Here is a 13,494-nt window from a genome sequence, read left to right as displayed (position 1 = left end):
TCACCATCTTGAACTTCAGTTTTCCTTTCCAGGTTTAAAAAAAACTGAAATCAAAATCAAATGCATTTAAAAGATGCAGAAAAATCTCTGCATGAAGCAGCTGGAGGCCTGTGCTCCAGTGCTGCCTCACCCCAGCGAGGGCAGATGACCCCGCTCCCTCCGGGGAAGGTACCAGCACCGAGAGCCCCCGGCACGGCCCCGGCCAGGCAGGGCCGAGGCGCTGATCGATGCATTTGCCTCCACAGCGAGCAAGGACGACTGGAGCAAATGTAACGAGCAATGCTTGAGCAGCACTTACAAAGGAGCATAAGAAATGTAGTCTGAGAGGATGAGAAATTGAATTTTAAGCCCATAAAGCAGCACATGACCGTATCTGTGACGGAGCCCTCTTCGTCTTGCAGAGGCTTGCTCGTGTGCCCCCCGACGCCGCGGGGCAGGGGCGTGCAGGAGGCTGGCGATGCTCAAGGGGAGGGTGCTGAGCTCCCTCAGTGCCAGCACCCCAGGAGGTGACTGTTTCTAGGAATTTCTATGAATTCCCAATATCGCCAGAAGACATTCCCAGTATTGATACAGAACGTGGGGGTCTGGGCGGGGAGGAGAACAAAGTTAAGCAACGCGCTCCCGGTGCGAAGCAGATGCCCTCCCCACGGATCCAAGCGCCCACAGGAGAAGATACTTTGCATTTCTGTCTCTTTCTGAATGAGAAAGCACCAACTTAGTGACAAAACCCACGGACAAATAGCTCAAGAATAACGCAGTTTTACAATACAATTTGTACTATACACTGCAGCTAACATGTATTATGTTGAGGGATTGCCAATTCCGTGATTTTCCAGGCTTCTTAAACCCATAATAAAGAGCACATGTCAGGGATTTCATCGCCTGCAGTCAGTGGCAGAAGCTATTCTTCCTCACTGCCTAAGAAGGTAACAAACAGTTATGCACTTCTGCAGTATATGTCTCTGGAAAATACAGATCTTCACTGTAAAGGAAGGCCCGTGGACCTGTACATCTAGTTCAAAACCTAGCAGCATGGCAAACATGGCTTGCTCCATCAAGTGACGAGAGGGGGTTAGCGGTGTCGGTCTGCTTGGCCCAGCTGCGGAGGGAGGGAACAGACATCGCCGCTGCCCCTCCTCTGCCAGCCGCACAGGGACCAGCCTGTGCCCAGAGACCTGCGGGTACTTTGCTTTTACATGTTCTCTTTATGCACAATAACATTTTTTTTCCCCTTTTCCCAAGGCTCCTACTCACTTACATACAAAGTTCATTTTCTGTCATTTACAGTTCAAGACTGGATTTTCAATTTTCCACACACAGAAACATTTACAATGAAGGGTGGGGCAGAGACAAGTAACCCATGAGTACCATGAGCTGAAACACTTCCCTTTCTTTCTCTTTTTCAAATACTGATAGATACCAGCTACAGCACATTTTCTCCTTGTGTATCCATCAAAATTACTTGGGCACAACATTTATTTTTATGTAATGCAAACAGTATATGGAGGAGGGGGGGAACAACCACATTCATTTTGTACTTTGGATTCAATTTTGTCTAGATGATTATCTGTCCAACACCACTATCCTGTTTTTTTAACTAATCATACTTAAAACATGGAAGAAAACCCACTTTTTCCTTTAAAATTGAAATTCACTGATGATACACGCTTAGCAGCAAAACAACTTAGTTTTGCTCATTATCATCAAGGAGCATTTGAGTGACAGTCAAGTTAAAAAGCCCTGATTAGCACATGAAATAACATAAAAGATCCAAACAAAAGCAGGGCTTCAGATCCCTCAAATACAAATACCCCAAATAAATAAAACCTTGGTGTTGGCAAAGCTCATTTGTGGGATATCCAACTCATGAGAGAAAAGAATCTCCCTTTTCTTTTCTTTTGGAGAAGCTTCAGATGTCAGCTATACATCAACTGTTAACAAAAACTGACATGACCAATTAAGACAGGAGTGATCCTGCACTGTCCTCTCTCCCTTCGGCCTGCCTAAAGCTAAATAATGCAAATAATTCCAATTATTTGTGAAGAAACAACTCAAGAGTCAACCTATTTCTGTCCCTTTTGATGACACACGGGACCCTTCATGTGCCATGAGCAGTGCTGATAAGAAACATCCACGAAACTTCTGTGTTTAGCAAATCCATGCTAAAATTTGGCTAATCTTCAACCTCCTTTCGACGGCCCTGTTTTGTACCTCTGCTGCGGGAACACGCTGCCTCCAGCCAAGGAGCAAACGCCACGTGAGGTCACAGCATCCAGGTTCTGAACCATCCGGGGAGCGGGAGCGCACACAGCAAAGCCAGGCTCACAACCACCCGCTGGCGGTTAACCACGGCGAGTCTTGAGCAGACCCAGAGCAACGAGCTTATAAGCCAAAGGCTGCATCTGCCACACCCAGGGTTTGTCACACGCTGCTCCACGAGGAAACGTGGAGCAATTCTATCTACGTATCAGCGCAAGCATTTCCATGCCGACTCCTCACACGGCATAACTGATGAGTGTTAATTTAAATGATGAGTGTTATTTTAAAGACAGTTGAAGGACAGAAACTTGGAGGAGAAGAATAAACATTTTCCTTAGTGTAGTGGACAGCACTTTGCAGCCACAGCACCAACTCCCCTGTCTCGTGCCGTTTGAGAAGGCGCTCGCACACCTCCCGGCTCCAGGTTACTTAACAGCAAAAGCCAAGCCTAAGGGGAAGCAGCTAAAAAAATTCAGAGAGTGGGGGTTGAAAGAGAGTGGTGGAGAAGCACCTTTTGCTTCTCTCAAGTCTTTCTGAAGGAACTTCACAAGTACAGCAGAGCAAAAGAAAAAAAAAGACATCATTCAGTTTTAAATATATTTAGAGCATGTTGCTCCTAATGGATTATCATACTTTAAAATAAACCAGATCAGATGTGTTCAGCTGAGCTGCATCCCATAACACCAAGAGCTTTTAGAGCTGGCCTCAGAGCACACCCATTAAAACTCCATCAAATAATTACCACCAATTTGGCTGGGGGTAGAGCTTTAACCTCACACTGCATAATTTGGGGGAAAATTCAAAAATCTAGCTGTAGCTTCTTACTTATTAAGGGTATTTTAATAGTCTGTTCTGCTGCCTCACATGCTCCTGCTTGCGTTTCCTGGATATTGATGAGTCCGAATCTGCGCAGGCAGAGTTCAAGTGCTCTGCCTTTGCTCCTCACGTGCATATGTTGATGACATCCAAACTGGACAAAAAGAGGACTTGATGCCATCAGGGACACTTTATCAAGATTCCAGCCGGGCTTTTTCATTCCACTAGTCCAGATCCATGTCAGAAGCTTTTGTCTCAGAGAGGAGTCTGACCCCACAGCGTCCCTGTGGGGGGACATGAGAGCTCAGTGATGCTGGGACACAGCACGTGGCACAGCACCACCTCCCATAAGGCCAGCCCAGCCCCGTGCAGAGCTCCTAAGGTGGCACTGGCCTTATGGAGACATACAGCATGGTCCCATTTTAATTTCAGCACGTGGATCAAATAATTGTTTGGATTTTAATATTGAGTCTACGTTTCAGTGATTTGCATTTAAATGTGTTGTCAGAGAACTTCCAGAAATCTTTAATAAGAAGAACGATTTGCATTTTAATGTGCACTTAAAGAATTTCAAGAAATCTTTTCATGTGAATAGTGTTATCTGAGTAACGTTCACATTTGAGGGGGAACGAGAGCTGCCGAATTGCTAAGTACCATTCTAACAAAACTACTTTTTTGAGACAGCCCAGCTTTGGTGGGCTTTGTTTAGAAAAGAAAGATGTGGTTTACAGGGGAATCTGGGAGAGCTGGAAGGGCAGTGGGTGAGACCCGGGCTGGTGCAGGGAAGGCCCAAGAGCAGATCAGCAGGGGCTCAGCCCCCATCGCCATCAGGAGCGCTCGGTGAAGCCAGAGCCTGGGGGGGGGCAAAGACCTGCAGAGGGATTGTGAGCTCTAAAGGGCCCTTTGCTGGAGCCCGCAGCAGCTTTATAAACAATTCAGCTGGGTAACGGCTCGCTTGAGCCATCCTGCAAGCTAAGGAACCAGCTGCTTGTCTTCTACATCAAAAGTGAAGTTAGACAAAAGCCTGATTTCTTTCCTGTGCTCCTCAGTAAAATGAATATTTTAACCTCCTTGTTACCCTCTATATCTCTTCAGAGCATGTTGTAGTATCTCAGCCATGACACTACATTTATGCCTTCAGGTTACGGAGCAACCCTCCTCTCTTCTAATCAACCCAGTGCCACTGATACCCATCAGATCATCGGGAGAAGCAAGCAGAGAGCCCGGGTAGAGTTTCTGAGAACAAGAAATAGAACAAGTCTTCGCAAAAGCTGAAAACAAAGACAAGCCTAAGACCAAAAAGGAAGAGGAAAACCCTCACAAATCCCAGTCCTCCTCCCCAGCCAAACAGAAACACCCCACTGAGGCGCAGCCTAGAAGCCCCCCCACCCATCATAGCCCTCGTGCCTAGCCAGGCCTTCCCCCACAGAGGGGCAGAGACCCACGGCACCGGCCACGGCCTGCAGCCTCCACAGGGCCACGGCGGGCACCCAAGAGGTTTGGGGGACCCACTGGGGGCTCCTCGGATGTTTTGACATCCCAAGCTGACATTTTTCCATAAATCAGTAGAACACTAGCACATGTCTTTGTTATGTTAATCATTACTAGCATGGCTTTAAGTGCTAGGGAAGGAATCTGCATTTCTGATGATTGGCTTTATCCCACACTCATTCCTAAGCAGAGCAAAACCCTAAGCTGATGTGAAAACAAGTTCTTTCTTCCATCTGTAACACCAGCAAAGAAATGGCTCCTTCAGCTTGAGCTTTCTTATGAAACACTTGTACATGCCTGCAGATTATCTTAACAGAAAATTAGGTTTCTACACTGCTCTGGTTCTTTATGTTCTCACTTTAGCACCAAATACATTCAATATGCAGAATAACCCAGCTGATCATACAGTTAAATCATGCATTGAAGTTTAAGTTTTATTAAGCTAGTTTATGTATTTCTAGATTATGAGAACAGGCACAGATTCTAGCCTCTACAAAAAAAAAAAAAAAAAATCAAGTTATGCTTATTTTTAAAATAAACCAGTCTAAAAATCCATACAAAAATATTCAAAGCAACTGAGAAGCTCATTTTCCAACTACAGCTCCAGCCTTACCTTCATCCCATGCACTTTCCAGCCTCCATTCACCAGTACTCTGCCAGCTGCTACTTCCCCAGACCTGCCCCCTGCAGATAAATGAGCTTCACCTTAAGCCCCAGCTGTGCCAAATAGAAAAAGTTGGGCTGCAAGTGGTAGTAGGGACTGTTTCTAAGGAACAGATGAAGACAGGCTCATTGCTAGCAACAAGTGGAGAAACTTAGAGACTGTCATAAGAAACAAATCAGCTTTTTTAGGCCCCAGGAGTTACTTGCAGCTGAGGCAATACAGGAACACTGTCCTGCTGCTAAACAAATGCAAGGCTGAGGCATTTATCAAAAATAAATGACTTTAGGAAATGAAGACACGTATTTTTAGCAGACAACTCCTTCCCCGACAACTCTGCGTTGGGTTCCCACAACTGCACTTGTAGCTGGTGACTCAGGCTGTTCCGTCACCTCCTCGGAGGCTGCTCTGCACCTGCCCTCGCCTGCCTGTGGCCCTGCAAGGGCCAACTCCTTCAGAGCTGAAAGAGGAACTATAGAGCTCTGAGCTGTATTTGAGAAAATATAGAACATTCCTATCCTGTGCACAACAGAGATATCGGTAATTTAAATGTAAACACACGTATCTGTGCCGCTCTCAAAGACGGATCCTCTCCGAGCAGAGCCTGCAACTCGCAGCTTTGCAAACCTGCCGCTATTTCACAGTGCAATCAAGAGTTTAAAAACTGCAATTAGCAAAGTGGAGACATATGCAAGGAGACAGCACAATAATTAGTGAGAAGCAAACTGGATACTTCAGAGTTTAAATTATATAACACATGATTGGTACATAAGTAAGAATATTTGTTTGTTTACTCGATATGGGGTCACCTACTGCTTCCACTGAACAAAGCTGTCATTGATTTTAAATGGAATAGGCTTCTGCTGCTTAAGCCAATTATTTTCTCACCAGAGATCAGAGCATCAATAAAAATGAACAGATAAGCCAGTTTTTGATCAGCTGAAACATTAGTTATGTGGGATTTTTATCATATTCTTCACTGCAATAAACATAAACAGAGTATCGCGTACGCATCGACACTGCCAACGCCGGTAATTCTGCTGAGCCTCCCCTGACAGCTGATGTTTATCCCCATCCACCTGCCTGGAGACAGGGTGCGTCTGCCCTGGGGGAATCTGCGTGGGCTTACAGCAAAACACACAAGTCCCAGTGCTGACCCTGGGGCTGCAGGAACCACCTGTAAGCTTACAGCTGGGGACAGGCTTACCCGGGAGGGGGGGCTTTTACATCAAGTTGGAGACAATGTGGCGGCTTCACGAGTCACGGGTTTCATCAGCCCAGGCTCCTGCTCTGCTCCCGGCTGGCCCAGGGGAATCAGCCAGGAGGAAACGGCCGTTGTGCCCCATGATGGGGGCGTGCGGCTCTCTGTCACTAAATTCCACATGGTGTCAGGTGGAAGTCATCCTTCTGTGTTGTTTTAAAGACCTGCTAATCCACATCGTATTTCTGATGTCGGTAGCCAGCGATGCAATCTTAGGGAAAGTGGATCGTCTTGAACGCACGCTAATAAGCGGTTGAGGAGAAAACACGGTGACAAGGCAGGTTTTGTGCCGTCCTATATTTAAACAACAGTTCCAAGCACAAGGAAACCCTTCCCTGTTGTCGAGGCCAGCTCTGTGCTTCTGGTGCGTTTGGGAGGGTCAAATAAAAACACGTGTTATTGGCACATTGCTGTCAGGGTGTGCAACACACACCAAACAGAACTTCAGCTACAGAGGCTGAAAAGAAGTTGAAGGTCTCACTGAAATCATTTTAACAACGGTAGTGAATGGGCACAGCAATCGTTCTGATCTCACTATCAGCAAGAGGTTTACGTGTTTTTACTCCGGACCTTGCTGTTAGTACGTGTCAGCTCCGAGGGCTGATGCGCGAGAGCTCGTCAGATGGATTCAGCCGCCCTCGGGGACATACGGGACGTGTCCCTGTCCTGCTGAAGGGATTGTTTTATAGAAGGTTATATCCAGGTGGACGTGTTTAGAACAGCTCAGTAAAAAGGTGACTCCTGCACATCCACAGAGCTTTTGGCAAACTGTGTCTTCATGAATTTATCAAACCCGCTCTGTCTCTCCGAAGGGGCTGTGTCACTGCACGCCGAGTTAGCGCAGGAGATGACGGAGCGTGCTATGACAGGCAGGAATACGGACGAGCACTTCCACACACAAGCGTCCCCTGGTTTGCATTTTCAGATAGGAGTAAAAGCAAATGCTTTAGATCAAAAATGCAGCGTCTGTTAAGGTCCAGAGGCTCCAGCCACCTCCCTTCAGCCCTGGCAGTGACGTGAGCGGGCGCCCACACAAGCCTGTAGGGAAAGGGGAGGGCGCGGGCGCAGGTCACGGCGGAGGTCAGGGTACCCCTCTTTCAGCACAAACTGCCCACCCCACGGAGAGGACATGGTGGGAAGAGCCTTTCCTGGAAGGCTCTGGAAATACCCCTGACTTAGGTCTTGTGTATTTATGCATTTGGACTTAGAGCATTGCAGTCAGAAAACTGATAACCGAGCTCTAGCCACGAACACTGTTTACATAAGCAGTGAGAAATACAAATAACCAAATACCTAATAACCTTACACAGAGCCGTTTTAAAGGAAATATGATTTTCCCTAACAAAACATTCTTTAAGGTTTAACTTAATCTGTTCTCTTCAGTTACTCCATCTCTTGGGAATAAGCACATTAAAACACTGACGATCTGTACAAGCAAGAAGAGACATTACAATGCCTTTATCAATACAAACCAATTTAAAATGCCTCCAATATTTAGAGAAGACCTACAGTATGATTGCAAACAAAATCTCTGATCACTTTTTCAAACAATATTTAATCTGTCCTATAGCCATGGCTCTGTAAAAGCTCCATCTGCAAACAAAAAATACAGTGTGTAACTAGAATTGTCACTACAGCTGAGCAAACACATTCTAGCTAATATTTTACTTATTAAATTTCACTTTTTTCTTTTTGGAATAATTTCAGAATCAGGTCACAGAACTTGCAAACATCTTCATCACTGATCTGTTTTGCTGGGTTTCTCCATGCAGTGGAGAAACCTGGCAGGGTCAGGTGCAGGAAGTTCAGGTACAGGAGAATTTTTCTCTCCCCAAGGCAATGGTTTATGTCACCAAACAGCCCGGTGGACACTCGGAATATGATACTGGAATTCAGTTTGGTTTTACGGTTGTGTAACGCAAGCGGAGGCACTGACACTGATTTCAAGGCCTGGTTTGATTTCAAGCCATCAAGCCGTAGGTGGAGCGAAGCGTGGGGAGATCTGCCTGGGACACGGATCCTGCGGGCAGTGGGCAGGGGGGAGGCGTGGACATGCCGAGGGGCCGTGGGGCCTCGCTAGCAAGGGTGGGGCGACGTGGTGCCAGGCTGTGCCGGTCGGTAACAGCTTCAAGGGCGGGGAGAAGAGCGGGGGACGGTCCCCAGGGCTCCCAAAGGGACGGTGTAAAGCCATAACCTGCTCCCTGCAGCCAGGACCCAGCCCCCGGTGGGTGGACCGAGGTCCCACTGGCTCCGAGATCTCTACCGGGGATGGAGAGAGGGGCCAGAGGGGCTGTGGTTTTGAAGTCAATGTTTCAACCACACCATAAAGTGCAAGTTCATATTCAGAGCTCTGCGATCCCCTCATGCAGAAGTAGCGACACAAACTTTCCGATCTTTACGCTTGTGAGGGAGAAGGTGGCAGCCTGGATGCGTGCCCGGTGCCCTTCCCCTGTCACCGCCTCGCTCCCCGTCGGGTAACCAGAGAGAAAAACCTGCACTGGCTAAAGCAAGGAGGCAGCTGCGAGGGTGTGATGGAGTCAGTTGCTCTCATAGATGATGTTGCAATATTTTCCCATGAAATATTCATTGCCCATCCCCACTCACCCTGTCCGCATTAGTACTTAAGCATCGGAGCAGAGGAGAGGCGGCCACGTGCCCCTTGACGCGCGGTGCCGGGAGCTGTGCACAGCCCGTCCTTCCCAGGCACTCCGAGGAAAACCAAATTAGCTCAAACACCTCTGGCTATGGCACGGCCTTCTCGGTCAATGTCATCTTATCCAGGATAATTATGGAAAATACTAATTATCAGAAATAGGCGGGAGGGCAATTTTTTGCACTCCAGGGGATCCCAGAAGCCCTTCGTGCATCAGCGCGGCCACCCCAGCAGGAGGGGAGGTGCCGGCCCTGTGGGGACGAAGCATCTCTCAGCCTTTGGAGACGCTCTCAGTGACACCCTGGTCTGGAGGCTGCCCTAGTGTCCCTGCAGCCCCCCTGCCAGCCCCCAGCCAGCCCCTGGCGCACCCCTGGCCCAGCCGCCACCAAAACCGTTTTCATTCTCCACCAGTTTCCCAGGAAGCCCCCAAAAAAGTGACTGTGGGCCCTGAGTGGGGACGGGGGGAGGTGGGTCCCTGGGTACCATGGGAAAGCGCCTCCATCCCATTAGCACTGTGCTCCCGGCCCCGCTGCGTTTTAGGGATGGGAAGTGTCTTCTAAATCACTGTGGGCTTTAATGAGCACTGAGGAGATTTGTACATTTGCATGCGAGAGGAATGAGTAATGGCAGCAGGCACGAGGGAGGAATAAATGAACCTGATTATACCTCCACCTGCAACCGGCGTCTTTGCCCTTATGCCATATGTTTGCACCATCTTCCATGGAAACCTTCCCTGCAGCCGATATTTCCAGGATGTACCTGTGAAAGCACCAAGGACAGGTAATAGACTAAGAGTTATTTTTGCTGGTCCAGTCACCTGATCACAGTCAGACCTCAGAAATAAGTTCCCTTGTTAGGAGTAAGCTGGGTAGACACTTATTCCGTGATTTAACCCTTGGGAAAGGTTGTTCTCCCCATTCTAAAGATCTCAAATACCTGCAGCTTGTTTCAAAGGCAGGAGGCACTGGGCCTCTCCTGCTTTCTGGACTGGGCTTTAAGTTAATCACCAACACCACGGACTGGCACAAGCTTCCCTGTGACCAGCTGCACACAGCAAACACCCCTGCTGAGAGGGAAGATCAACGAGCCACGTCAAACCTCCCCGCTCCAAGAAGACACTACCACCTGCAGCCCCCAGCAGACATGAAGCCAAAGCAGAATCGAGGTTGGCACACAAGAGACTTGCCTGAAACACGTGCTCCGAGGGCCCTCCCCTGAGTATGTGACGGGGGGCGGGAGAAACAACACGGAAAATGCACACAGGTGCTTTGTGCAAATCACCAGCATCTTCGCATGAAAATCAGCACTATGTAGTAGGTGTAAAATATTCAGGTGGGCATTAATAATTTGTAGCAGTAGATTACTTTTTTTTCTATAAAAGATTAAACAAGCTTATAAATTATGACAAAAATATAGGCCTGTGTTTCACAACAGGATTACATAAGTATCAGACCCTTGCTGGTGTAAAAGTGGAGTCAACCTGGATTTACTCCAGTGCAACCAAGACCAGAACCTTGCCCTAGCATCCCCTGTCACACGGGGGCACGAGGCCCATCCAGCACCCCCATCTGCACCAGCCCTGCCTCGGGATTTGGAGCCACGGGAGGTTTTGGAGCAGCTGCCACCCATGAGCCCAGCACAGGACCTGCTAGCCCAGGGGATGGGACCTCCTGGCCCCGGAGACAAGGCTGGGCTGGGCAGAGCTCTGGTCCCGTCCTCCCAGGCAGGTCCTCCCCATGCCTCGCAGGGAGACCCCGCATGGGCCTAAGGGGAAAGAAAAGGGCCACTGGGAAGGAAACAGAAAATAGAGAGAGACAGGAGTTTCAGGCAGAAATAGGGCTGGTTTCAATCTAAAGTTACAAGGAAAAGAGATTCTGAGAAGACCTGCACATGTGCACAGACACACATACAAATGCACGCACACACGCACAGGGAAAGAAAAAAGGACAAGTAGAGCAATAATAATAATAATGGTCAAAAAGTAATTTGTTCTTAACCTGTTCAAAATAAAAATAACTAGTGTACAAGTTCACTCCTTGGACCATCTGCATCTCATAAGCATAAGTTAAAATCCTGACACCATCTGTTCAGTTGGAATTTTAATACTGTACCAATATGCCAGATCACAATTATGCTAGCAAGGACAGCAGCCTCCTCACTTACCAAACAACTTGCTGCCGTACTTCAGTGAGACGGGGAACACAAAGCCACCAACTTGGAGTGAAATGAATGCGGGTGCTTGGTGCTCGCCCTGGGGTGGGGGAAGTGGGCCCAGGCAGGCCAGGAGCCGCCCTCACAGCCCGACAGAAAAAGGCAGTTGGGGTACGACACCTGAAGGCTAAAAAATGAACAGAAAAACTTCTCTGGGTTCTTGCAGAATATATCTTGTTCTCCACAACAGCAGCGCGTTTGCCATCCTGCCCAGCCTGCAGCCCCAGAGGGGCCCTCCCAGCCGAGAGAGCTCCACCGCCGCCGGCACGCGGGTCAAGGCCCCGGCACTGCCCCAGGGCCCTTTGCCGGGCTGCAGCTGTGACTCTCTGGTCCCTCCGTGCCAGGCACCAGCCGCCATCACCTCCGTCACTTCTGCTTGTGATGGGCCAAGGAGGAGACACGGAGATCCCAGCGAGACCCAGAGCGTTGGTATCGGGAATTCAGGGGCAAGCTTGAATTCAATGGCAAAAAAAGTGTCTTGTGAAATGTCTGAAGAAACCTACCTTGCTAAATTAGCCCAGCAAGATTTATACCATCTTTTAACTAATTTCTAGAGAAGCTGTTGAAAGCCTTTGCATATTTTTTGTTGCTCCTAGTGGGAAAAAAATCCATATTAAAATGGAAATTAACATAATATCTGCCCAGCCTTCTTCAGTGATTTTTTTGGTTTTGCTTAGCAATCTTGTAGAGTTACAAACCATACATCATGTCCTGTGCTTCTTAGGATCAATTTCTTCAAGAAAGAAAACCAGAAATGTGTTCCCTTACCACTGCAGGATATAAAGTGAATGAAACTGAGGGCGGGAGGAAGGCAAAACACCATCAAGCAAGAAAATCTTAACGACGTAGCACATATCCATTTTTTCCTGATCAATGGAACTACGTAGGCATGTTCACAAAATTTAATTAAGTTCTGTTCCCCAAGAAATCTATGTGCAATGTTTCCCTGCCATTATTTATTTACTATCTGTCATGTAGCTTTTAGCTTTCATCCAGAAAATGGTTGGTTTCCGCTGCATTTTCATCAGCAGGCGTGCAGTAGAGAGGCTGCTTCCCAAACGGTTTGTGGGAAGGTTTGCTCTTCCTTCACCGTCTGTACATGACTGTCTTCTTGCAAAAAAAGTCCATTAATGTATTTAGAGGCACCTCAAGTACGATGCCACCAGGAAAAGTCGGAAAAGAAATGTACAACTGAAGAAAGTTCAGCTCTGCTGCCTGCAGCTACGGATGCTGCGGGATCCCCGGCTTCTGCCCATTTGCATCCAGACTTGGTTTGATCCCGAGTCTGTTGTTGCTGGAGTGCGAATACACAAACTCAAAGCTCTGTGCTACCTCAGCAAATTTATCCGGGCATGGCATGGCGTGTGACACCCCGCCAAAGGGGATGGGAAACATCTCAGGGCTGTGAACAGTGCAGCTGCAGAGAGGAGGTCTGAGTCCTTTGGCTCATCTCTTGAATCAAAGAGGCTGCAGAGACGCCCAGGGAGAGGGACCCAAACCCATCACCCTGCCCACACACACAGGACTTGGCTGTCAACGTGCCACCCGCTTTGTACCAGCCTGGCTGGAAGCACGGGGGCTGCTGCTGGAAAGGAAAGGATGCAGTTGGTAAGAGCTTCAGATGGATCATCTTCTCCAGTCCTTCGAGTTTCAGCACAGGAAAGGTTCTTCTGACTTCTTAGACCCAGAATATCTTTATAAAGTAAATACTGATGCTTCCTAGGTACAATCAAGTATTTTGAAGATTTAAAAGTGGAAGTAAGTTAGAGCAGAGTTTGATTCTCTCCATTAATGACCTCCAAGAGATCTGCCAGCCTCAATGGGATGCAGACTACTATGGGCTGCCTAATCCCATATCTGGGAAATTCTGGTTTATCTTTATCATGGGAGGCAGACTCATTTGTATTCATGGCCAATTCTGCAAGCGGAAAAATAATCCACAACAACTAACAGATATGAAACAGGAAAAAAAATAGTTGTGACACCCATTTCTATTTTAGGTCCAAGTAGTGTGACAATACTGTCCTTCTGGGAGGGAGGTTATTTTATTTATTTATTTCTGTCATGAAGGACATTGAAACCAGTGCACAGAATTATTGCTACTATATTTTCAGCTTTACAATAACACGTGAAAATGTTCAT

The 13,494-nt window shown here is 47.7% G+C and overlaps 1 protein-coding gene across 3 annotated transcripts in view; it reads right to left on the bottom strand.

The window, feature by feature from the left end:
• The window catches only part of KCTD16 (potassium channel tetramerization domain containing 16), an 87,702-nt gene that overhangs the window by 54,760 nt on the left and 19,448 nt on the right, over positions 1-13,494 (bottom strand). The gene's annotated exons all lie outside the window — the stretch shown is intronic.

Source organism: Strix uralensis, chromosome 14, assembly GCF_047716275.1.
Source record: "Strix uralensis isolate ZFMK-TIS-50842 chromosome 14, bStrUra1, whole genome shotgun sequence".
Taxonomy (NCBI): Eukaryota; Metazoa; Chordata; class Aves; order Strigiformes; family Strigidae; genus Strix; species Strix uralensis.
This window is presented reverse-complemented; position numbering and strand designations above follow the sequence as displayed.